The sequence below is a fragment of the Capra hircus genome, chromosome 28, assembly GCF_001704415.2.
Source record: "Capra hircus breed San Clemente chromosome 28, ASM170441v1, whole genome shotgun sequence".
Taxonomy (NCBI): Eukaryota; Metazoa; Chordata; class Mammalia; order Artiodactyla; family Bovidae; genus Capra; species Capra hircus.
This window is the reverse complement of record NC_030835.1, coordinates 21301144-21312604: the sequence shown is the minus strand read 5'-3', so window position 1 is coordinate 21312604 and position 11461 is coordinate 21301144. Positions and strand designations below refer to the sequence as shown.

The 11461-nt window shown below is 42.3% G+C and overlaps 1 pseudogene; it reads left to right on the top strand.

Moving 5' to 3' along the window:
- LOC108634135 lies at window positions 10800-11134 on the top strand (annotated as a pseudogene).

The window sequence follows — 11461 nt, the reverse complement described above, 5'->3', positions numbered from 1 at the left end:
TAGTGATCTGTCTTTGCTGAATGGAAAAGAACATGTTTCTAGGACTTAAATACCTAAACACACGTTCAAAGAGCTTTTGAAAAGGAATGAATTATTTTTGATCCAAAGTAAAAGCACTTCTGAGTAATTAAAATAACAGAATATCAGAAATGATTAGCAATCTGATTTTTTTTTAAATGTGACACTCATCTTTCTAAGTATTTTATAGTAATCTTCTGAAGTAATTGTAAAAATTAGTCCATGGTTTTACATCCCAAATAATGCTCACCAACAAAAGACAAATTCTACCCAGTCTTAATGGTCAACTAGCTTTGTTTACAGTTAATCAATAACCCTAATATATTGTCCCACAAAGAGCTAAAAATATCATTCAAAGAATGAAATGCAACAATATTTAATCTCGTTCTCACTCAGCTAAACATTTTAAATTTCCCTTTGGTAAGCAAGAGCTGAGGATTGGGTTGCAGCCTGCTTGAATACAGATGCTGCTGCTGCTGCTGCTGCTGCTGCTGCTAAGTCACTGCAGTCGTGTCCGACTCTGTGCGACCCCAGAGACAGCAGCCCACCAGGCTCCCCCATCCCTGGGATTCTCCAGGCAAGAACACTGGAGTGGGTTGCCATTGTCTTCTCCGTGAATACAGATAGAGGATGTCAATTATAATTTTGTTCATCTTCCAAAGGATCAACCTGGAGGTTAATGGAATCACACTGAATAATGAAGGAAAATGCCCATATTTTATTTTTTAAAAATGACCTCTTAAAATTCAATTATATATGTCCTCAATGAAAAAGTTAAACTCAGTTATAATGACTCATCAAAACAGTGTAAAATGAATCATCCCAGGACTCTAAATTCATTATGGAATTATTCTGAAATCTGCTAACGTTCAAAATTATGTTGGAAAACCCATCACTATTAAGTTAGCAATAACTTTTTAGAAAATTAGTAAGCCAATATTTTTACAAAGTATCTGCCTCATTTTAAATTTTAATAATCCATTAATAAAAATGAAGAAATATTATGATTTCTTTCTCTTCCAATTGTAGAGAGGTAGTCATATTCATGGTTAGGGGCAAGAAATCATCATATCTTGCACACTGAATTTTCCTAATTTTTCTCCATTTTCCACAGCAATAGTATTCTCCCACCTGTAGTAAGCTATTCCTTTACCTAAAGATTGCTCTTGTTACCAATCTTTTGTGCTTTACTTACTTGTATAATTATCTGCTACAAAAGTTAAACTATCTCTGAGTCACTCTGTGTTCCAGTGATGACTTTTCTTGCCTTCTGACCTGCATATGTATTTTGATTCTGACTGGAAATATTTTCCCACCTCTTGGCCAAGCTGAAGCCCTAACCCCTATTCAGGATTTTGTTAAGAGAACACTTTTTTCTCAAGAAAGCATATTCTCAGGTTTAACATGGCTTTCTACGTGATCCTCTATTCTCAATCAGATTACATTTTTAGACACAGAATCCAATTATTTCTGTATTTTTAATTCCTTGTACCCTCATATGCCTCTATCACTAAGTTATAAGGTGACTGAGCAGATGGCCTAACTACCAGCGGTTCACAGGTGCCCACCACAGAGTATGGCTTTAATAATATCTAATAAATAAATATTGTATCCTTGACACTTCTACATTACTGATTTCATCACATAAGGCCCCTCTGTGACCTGAACCTGCAGCTGTGTTTGAAATAAGTAACTTCAGTTAATCTGTATGTTGGCTTCTTTCATTTTGCTGCAGTTTAAAAGGTCAGGGCATTCAAAACATTCAATAGTATCCAGTACCAAATATATTTAACAGGAACAGAGCAATAACACTGGTCTATTTTTTCAAAATTTATTGAGGTATAGCTGACTTACAATGTTGTGTTGATTTCTTCTGAACAGCAAAGTGACTCAATTGCACAAATGTATATTCTTTTTTGTATTCTTTTCCATTATGATTTATTATAGGATATTGAGCATTGGACTGGAAAAGGTTAGTTTTCATTCCAATCCCAAAGAAAGGCAATGCCAAAGAATGCTCAAACAACCTCACAATTGCACTCATCTCACGAGCTAGCAGAGTAATGCTCAAAATTCTCCAACCCAGGCTTCAACAGTACATGAACTGTGAAATTCCAGAAAATCTGAAATGGTTCCAGATATCAAGCTGGATTTAGAAAAGGCAGAGGAACCAGAGGTCAAATTGCCAACATCTGTTGGATCATCAAAAAAGCAAGAGAGATCTAGAAAAACATCTACTTCTGCTTTATTGACTATGCCAAAGTGTATGACTATGTGGACCAAAATAAACTGTACAAAATTCTGAAAGAGATGGGAATACCAGACTACCTGACCTGCCTCCTGAGAAATCTGTATGCAGGTCAAGAAGCAACAGTTAGAACTGGACATGGAACAACAGACTGGTTCCAGATCAGGAAAGGAGTATGTCAAGGCTGTATATTGTCACCCTGCTTATTTAACTTATATGCAGAGTACATCATGAGAAATGCTGGGCTGGATGAAGCACAAGCTGGAATCAAGATTGCCAGGAGAAATATCAATCACCTCAGATATGCAGATGACACCACACATATGACAGAAAGCAAGGAAGAACTAAAGAGTCTCTTGATGAAAGTGAAAGAGGAGAGTAAAAAAGTTGTAGTAAAACTCAACATTCAGAAAACTAAGATCATGGCATCTGGTCCCATCACTTCATGGGAAATAAATGGGGAAACAATGGAAACAGTGACAGACTTTATTTTGGGGGGCTCCAAAATCACTGCAGATGGTGACTGCTGCCATGAAATTAAAAGATGCTTACTCCTTGGAAGAAAAGTTATGACCAACCTAGATGGCATATTGAAAAGCAGAGACGTTACTTTGCCAACAAAGGTCCGTCTAGTCAAGGCTATGGTTTTTCCAGTGGTCATGTATGGATGTGAGAGTTGGACTGTGAAGAAAGCTGAGCGCTGAAGAATTGATGCTTTTGAACTGTGGTGCTGCAGAAGTCTCTTGAGAGTCCCTTGGACTGCCAGGAGATCCAACCAGTCCATCCTAAAGGAGATCAGTCCTGGGTGTTCATTGGAAGGACTGATGCTGAAGCTGAAACTCCAACACTTTAGCCACCTCATGCAAAGAGTTGACTCATTGGAAAAGACTCTGATGCTGGGAGGGATTGGGGACAGGAGGAAAAGGAGACGACAGAGGATGAGATGGCTGGATAGCATCACCGACTCGATGGACATGAGTTTGGGTGAACTCCGGGAGTTGGTGATGGACAGGGAGGCCTGGCATGCTGCGATTCATGGGGTCGCAAAGAGTTGGACATGACTGAGCAACTGAACTGACTGAACATTTGTTGTAAAGCTGGTTTGGTGGTACTGAATTCTCTTAACCTTTGCTTGTCTGAAAAGCTTTTGATTTCTCTGTCAATTTTGAATGAGGTCCTTGCCAGGTACAGTAATCTAGGTTGTAACCTAGGTTTTCCCTTTCAGTACTTTAAATATACCCTGCCATTCTCTTCTGGCCTATAGAGTTTCCGCTGAAAGGTCAGCTGTTAAGTGCATGGGGTTTCCCTTGCATGTTACATGGTCCTTCTCCCTTGCTGCTTTTAATATTCTTTCTTTGGGTTTAGTCTTTGTTAGTTTAATTAGTATGTGTCTTGGCATGTTTCTCCTTAGGTTTATCCTGTATGGGACTCTTTGTGCCTCTTGGACTTGATTGACCATCTCCCTTTCCATGTTGAGGAAATTTTCAACTATAATCTCTTCAAAAATTTTCTCATACTCTCTTTTTCTCTTCTTCTGGGACCCCTATTATTCGAATGTTGTTGCATTTGATATTGTCCCAGAGGTCTCCAAGACTATCCTCAGTTCTTTTCATTCTTTTTACTTTATTGTGCTGTTCAGAAGTTATTTCCACCATTTTATCTTCCAGCTTACTGATTCATTCTTCTGCTTCAGATATTCTGCTATTGATTCCTTCTAGAGTATTTTTAATTTCAGTAACTGTGTTGTTTGTCTCTGTATATTTATTCTTTAATTCTTCTAGTTCTTTGTTAATTGATTCTTGCATTTTCTCCATTTTGCTTTCAAGGTTTTTGATCATCTTTACTATCATTATTCTGAATTATTTTTCAGGTAGTTTGCCTAGTTCCTCTTCATTTATTTGGAATTCTGTGTTTCTAGTTGGTTCCTTCATTTGTGTGAGATTTGTGCTGAGTTTTTGGTTTTTTTGTTTGTTTTTCCTCTGATGGGCAAGGCTCAGTGAGGTGGTAATCCTGTCTGCTGATGGTTGGGCCTGTATTTTTTTGTTTGTTTGTTTAGATGAGGCATCCTGCACAGGGTGCTACTGGTGATTGGGTGATGCAGGGTCTTGTATTACAGTGGTTTTCTTTGTGTGAGTTCTCACTATTTGATACCCCCTAGGGTTAGTTCTCTGGTAATCTAGGGTCCTAGAGTCAGTGTTCCCACTCCAAAGGCTCAGGGCTTGATCTCTGGTCAGGAACAAAATTTCCACAAGTGGTCTGTTATGGCATTAAATGAGATTAAAACAAATATCCAAAAATGAGAAATCAAAGATGAACCCCCTAGACAAATGGCTGTTACAAAATCAGGCAAATAATAATTCAAATAATGGAATATCCACATATACATATACACCCATGAGCCAAGTCAAAACAGTCCAACAAAAATAAAGTACATTAGATTGATCTGGCAAACAAAGGAATCAAAAATTATATTTGCCAGTTAAGAACAAAACTAACTAAAGCACAAACTGGAAAACAAAACTAAAGCAAGGTGCCAACTGGGGAATAAAGCAATGAAAACAAAACTAACAACTATGTTGAGAGGAAAGGAAAAAAAGAAAGAATAGATATGCAAAGTTAAATAGAGGTAGATGAAGAAGAGTTATATATATTAAAGATTAACTGCAAGGGGAAAAGCAAAGTAGGAAAGGCAAACAAAGGAATAAATGTAGAAAAAATAGGGTTAAAAATTAAAAGTTAAAATTATAAAAAAGAGAAAAGATTTTTTTAAATGAAAGAAAAAAAAGAGTAAAAAAGGAAAACTCCACAGAACTACAAAAGCCCAATGTAGATACAGAGGTTTATAACAACACTAAAAAGTGTGACTGAATACACACACACACACACACACATATATATATACACACTCCATAAGCAAAATCAAAACAGTCCAACAAAAATAAAGTACAATAGCTTGACCCAGCACACAAAGGAAACCTAAGATTATATCTACCAGAACAAAAGTAACTAAAGCACAAACTAGAAAACAAAACTAAAGCAATGTGCCAATTGCAGTATAAGGCAATGAAAATAAAACTAACATATGTTGAGAGGAAAGGAAAGAAGAAAAGAAAGAATGGCTATGCAAAGTTAAAGGAGGTAGATGAAGAAGATTTATATACATTGAAGATTAACTGCAAGGGGAAAAGAACAGCAGGAGAGGCAAACAAAGGAATAAATGTAGAAAAAATATAATAGGTTTTAAAAAATTAAAATTATAAAATAGAGAAAAGAAAAAAAAAATGGAAGAAGAAAGAGAAAAGGAAAACTCCACAGAATTACAAAGGCCCAATGTAGAGGCAGAGGTTTACAACAACAATGAAAAGTGTGACTGAATAAACACATGTACATATACACCCATAAGCAAAATTAAAACAGTTCAACAAAATAAAGTACAATACTTTGACCTGGCAAACAAAGGGAACCAAAAGTTATGTCTACCAGAACAAAACTAACAAAAACACAAAGTGGAAAACAAGACTAAAGCAAGGTGCCAACTGGGGTATAAAGCAATGAAAATAAAACTAACAAATATGTTGAGACTAAAGGAAAGAAAGAATAGATATGCAAAGTTAAACAGAAGTAGATAAAGATTTATATTTATTAAAGATTAACCCACCAGGGGACTTCCCTGGTGGCTCAGACAGTAAAGTGTCTGTCTACAATGCGGGAGACCAGGGTTCAATCCCTGGTTTTAAGATCCCCTGGAGAAGGAAATGGCAATCCACTCCAGTACTATTGCCTGGAAAATCCCATGGACAGAGGAGCCTGGTAGGGTACAGTCCATGGGGTTGCAAAGAGTCAGACACGACTGAGCAACTTCACTTTCAATAATTAACTGCAAGGGGAAAAGAACAGTAGGAAAAGCAAACAAAAGAATAAATGTAGAAAAAATAATAATAGATTTTTAAAATTGAAGATTATAATTTAAAAAAGAGAAAAAACAAACTCCCCAGAACTGCAAAAGCCTGATATAGAGGCAGAGGTTTATAACAACAATAAAAAATATGACTGAGAAGAAAAAAAAAGCTCAAAAGCTTAGAGTTCATAGTGCCAATAAAATCAACAACTACAACAGAGGCGGGGGAAAGGAAAACAAAAAAGGAAAAAAATCCAAATCTACAGAACACTTATGTCAAAACATAAGAATAATAAATGTTTTTCTTGAGTCACTGCTGTCGGAGTCCTTTCCCTTGCTGGGAATCACAGTTCACTCCACCTCCCTAGGATGCCCTCTAACACTGTGCTGATCTCTGGACCTGCTGTGAGGGCAGCTCAGATTCTAATCTGTGTGTTCTACAGATTCTGATCTGTCCTACTCCTGTGTGTTCTTGCCTCCAATGTCCACAGCTATCAGAACTAGTGCGTTTTCTTTTGTGGGAGCTCTCAATGACCTTTTATATATTTCACAGACACAGAGTCTGCCTAGTTGATTGTGTGGGTTTAATCTGCAGCTGTACAGCTGGTGAGAGGGTTTTGGGTCTTCTTCCTCAGTCACACTGCCTCTGGGTTTCAATTGTGATTTTATTTCCACCTTTGGATATGGGTCATCCACTGGGGTTTGTTCCTGAGGCTGCCTTGGAGGACTTGGCTTTGCCCTTGTGAGGGCCAGGTGTGGAGGTGGTGCAGCTGCTTGGGTTGCAGGGGTTCTGGCAGCACCAGGTACTCAGGGGATTTGGAGGCTAGGGCAGCAGGAAATACAGTGCTCTAGAAGGGTATGTTAACCAGTATTGGCCAATACACTCCAGTATTCTTGCCTGTAGAATCCCCCTCAATGACAGGGAAACCTGGAGGGCCACAGTCCACAGGGTCACAATGAGTCAGACACTACCAAAGGGACCCTGTGTGCGTAGGCACAAGACTTCTTTTGCCTGTGGCAGTCTGTCCCAGTGAGAGTTGAGCATGAAGGTAGCGCAGCTGCTTGGCTTGCGGGGCCCCTGGCAGCACCAAGTTTGCAGGGACACGGACTGCCTCTGCCACAGGAGTTATGGCCCTATCAGAATCTTTTCTCAAGCTGCTTGTAGCTGGCAATCAGAAGGCCTCTTTGGCCAGTCTTTCTCCATAGCTCCGACCCTTCAGGCACTTAGAGGGCTCCCTTGCCTGGAGTCCTACTCTATAGATCGGTGAGTCAGGCACTTAAAGGGGCATCCTGGGTGGGGTCCTACTCTGTAGTTCAGTGCATCAGACGTTTGATGGGACAGCCTCTCTATTGTTCAGCTGCCAGTGCTAGCGTGCTGGGGAAGAGAGGCTATGGTGATGGCTCCAACCCCTATGTGTGACTTGCTTCCATGATTGCCTGGCTTTCCTCCACAGGCATTTCCCACCACAATCTCCTCCCTCACATCCCCTCAATCTGTCTCTCTGCAATCAACAGCAGCCCTAGCCCTGGGATTGCTCCACAATCCCAACTCCAGCTCTAAGCCATTGAGCTACCTAGGGTATGTATGACTGTGGCAAGGGCTATCCGATTCTCATTCCATTTAGGCTGCCACAGATCAGCTGCTTCCCTCAGCCTTAAATGTTTCTCCTCTGACTCAGACAATTGCCCCGGTGTGGGGATCGGACCCCTGCTTCAGTTCCCCCACCCGCTGAGGGAAGGAGTCCTACTAACACTCCCATTTTTCCCCTAGTTCTTAGTCCTACTGAGTTTTGCTGGCAGCCCACTCCAGTACTCTTGCCTGGGAAATCCCATGGACGGAGGAGCCTGGTAGGCTGCAGTCCATGGGGTCGCAAAGAGTCAGACACAACTGAGCGGCTTCACTTTCACTATTCACTTTCATGCACTGGAGAAGGAAATAGCAACCCACTCCGGTGTTCTTGCCTGGAGAATCCCAGGGACGGGAGCCTGCCATCTATGGGGTTGCACAGAATCGGACACGACTGACATGACTTAGTAGCAGTAGTAGTATATATTCTTTTCTGCTGGTCAGGTACTCCTGTCCACTCTCAGCTGGTGCTCTGCATGCACTTCTGTGTCTGAAAGGGTATTCCTGATGTATCCATGGAGAGAGATGTATTCCACGTTCACCTACTCCTCCACCATCTTGCTCCTCCTATGTACTACATTTTATATCACTAATATCAGGGAAAAGGAAATCTGTAGATGAAATTAGTAGAAAATTAGTCCTTTGAGGACCCACCTCTACTTGCCAGTATGTTTTCTCCTGAGCATTCAAATACTTCTCAGTTGAAATCCAGTTGTAATTTAATAGCTGTGTGTCTTTGAGGGTTTACATTCACTCTGTTCATCCTAGCATTCTATGCAACTGTTGCTACACCCGCTCCCCTGCCAGGGCTTCAATACAGGAGACAAGGTGAAGTGAAAAGACCAGCCATTGTCTCTCCACTCAGCCTCCTCAAGTCTGGTGTCACTCTGTTTTTTCAGTCTTAATACACACTGTCACTGCAAAAATTAAACAGGCAGGCTTAGTACTTTCTAGGGATGTGTGTGTGTGTGTTTTAGTCGCTCAGTCGTGTCCAACTCTTTGTGATCCCATAGACTGTATCCTGCCAGTCTCCTCTGTCCACAGGATTTTTTCAAGCAAGAACACTGGAGTGGGTTGCCACACCCTTCTGCAGGGGACCTTCCCAACCCAGGGATCAAACCTGGGTCTCCTGCATTGCAGGTAGATTCTTTACCATTTGAGCCACAATCTACACTTTATTGAAGAGCTTGAAAAAGAATGATGGAGTCCAGGTGGGTGAACCTGTGACGGTGGAAAGACAAAAGGGAAACACACCTGAAAATGGGGCGCTTGTGCCGTGACCTGAGCCATCTCCACTCTGATCACCCTGTTCTGCATGGTCAGGAGATAAACAGGCATTGCTTGTATTTGTACCACAGCTTTCAAATGTAATTTTATCCTAAAGGTAAGATCCATGGATGTAACAAAGCAGCAGTAAGCTGCTGTATTTAAACTATATTCCTGCAGGAAATTATGAAAGTTAAGAATTAGAAAGCTTACCTTGTTTGCATAGCAACTAAGGACCTTCAGATGCACTGGGTTTTACTCTTTAAGATGGGAAGATGGTTTTCACTCCTGACTGGTTTGGGACAATGCTCACTAGGGCTCAGAGGGGAGTCTGAAACACTTTAAATGGCAGGTCATTTTCTCAAGCAGTTTTCTGCCTGTAAGTGGTTCCTGCCGTTCTGTTCCCCACAATAGGATGGGCAGTCAGACAGCTACTGGGGGCTATAGAGTTCCACAGGGACCCCACAGATGATGGAAACCAGGCTGTGACCCAACAGCCAGGAGGGTGCAGTCATTCCTTTAAATGAGCCCCCACAGTCTTCTGTTACAAGGATAAAGTCAAACATGAATCGTCCTCTTAGGGTCCTGTGCTGACAATCAGGTCTACTCTCCACAACTCACCACCTGCCATCTCCTCCTCAATTATTCATGAGGAAAGTGAGGAAATACAGCCCTTACATGGAGCACAGGGCTGTGGAATCCACAGAAATATCCCAGAATGAAAATCGTATCTTCCATGTACTACTTTATAAGTTGGAATCAATTTTGGTTTCCAACTGAATGTGAGAATTGCAAAATACAAAATCTTTTTGAATTCTGCCTAATTTACTCGTTACGTGGTGGTAGAATCTCTTATTTTAAGACAAAGGAGGGAGCAAATTTCCTTTCCATAACTGTATGTGGTAAAACACTTAAATCAGGCGAAACAAGTGGATATAAAAACCCAACTCAACCTAATCCAACACAGCAAAAAAGCCATTTGTGCTATCTCTAAACTTAGAAATTGATCTCTCTACATTTGAAATCATCATGTGAAAAATGTAAGCTATGGAGCAAATGTCAAAGTAGTGTCTTGATCTCCCTGGTGTTTTCAGAATGCTAAAGCCAAAACTGTGGTGCTGGAGAAGACACTTGAGAGTCCCTTGGAAAACAAAGAGATCAAACCAGACAGCCCTAAAGGAAATCACCCCTGAATGTTCACTGGAAGGACCGATGCTGAAACTGAAGCTTTGGTCACCTGATGCAAAGAGCCGACTCATCGGAAAAGACTCTGAGGCTGGAAAGATTGAAGGCAGGAAGAGAAGGGGATGACAGAGGGTGAGAGGGCTGGATGGCATACCGATTCAATAGACATGAGTTTGAGCAAATTCTGGGAGATGGTGAAGGACAGGGAAGCCTGGCATGCTACAGTCCATGAGGCTGCAAAGAGTTGGACGTAACTAAGTGACTGTACAACAACATGTGTGTGTGTGTGTGTGTGTGTGTGGTGTGTGTGTGTGTGTGGTGGTCGTTTAGTCACTAAGTTGTGTCTGACTCCTTGCGACCCCATGTACTGCAGCACACCAGGCTCCTCTGTCTATGGGGATTCTGCAGACAAAAATACTGGAGTGGGGAGACATCGGAGCCTGCGGAAGGCGGCGGTGGCGCGGCATCTGAGAACCAAGGCCCAGGCAGGGTATGGTGGCGCCGACGGCCTTGAAAGAGCGGTTACCGCGGGGCCGCCATCCGCCGGCAGCCCTGACATGGGCGCCAGCGGCTGCAAAGCTCGGGGTCTGTGGCTCTTCACCTCGGGGGTGGGGGGCGCGGCCCAGAGGCGGCAGTCGCTGAGCAAGCTTTGGTGCGACCGCGAGGCCGAGTCGTGCCCCCCTTCGTACTCACGCGCCGCGGCTCCATGTTCTGTGACGAGGATGGGGATCTGGCTCACGAATTCTATGAGGAGACAGTCATCACCAAGAACGGGCAGAAGTGGGCCAAGCTGAGGCGGGTGCATAAGAACCTGATTCCTCAGGGTACCGTGAAGCTGGATCCCCCCGCATCCACGTGGATTTCCCTGTGATCCTCTATGAGGTGTGAGCCTGGGGGTTGGCAAGCATAAACACCCACTGCCCCAGCAAGACACCCCCAGGCTCAAGGTGTGGCTTCCATTGAGGAACCTAGGCTGGGGCCACAACCGTGAATAAACTCCACTGGCCTGAAACCTTCAGCTGTGAGCAGGGCAGTCCTACAGTGCTGGTTGGGTGTTGGTTTGTATGTGGACCACAGATGGCTGGAAGCTGGTGAGGGCTGACGGCAGAGTTACCAGTCCACCTTTCCCAGCAGTCCCTACAAGGAGCATGGCAGGGCACATGCTGGTCAGGAATGCCTGGTTCCTGTGCCCTTGCCTGGCCTGCATTCTTCCAAGCTT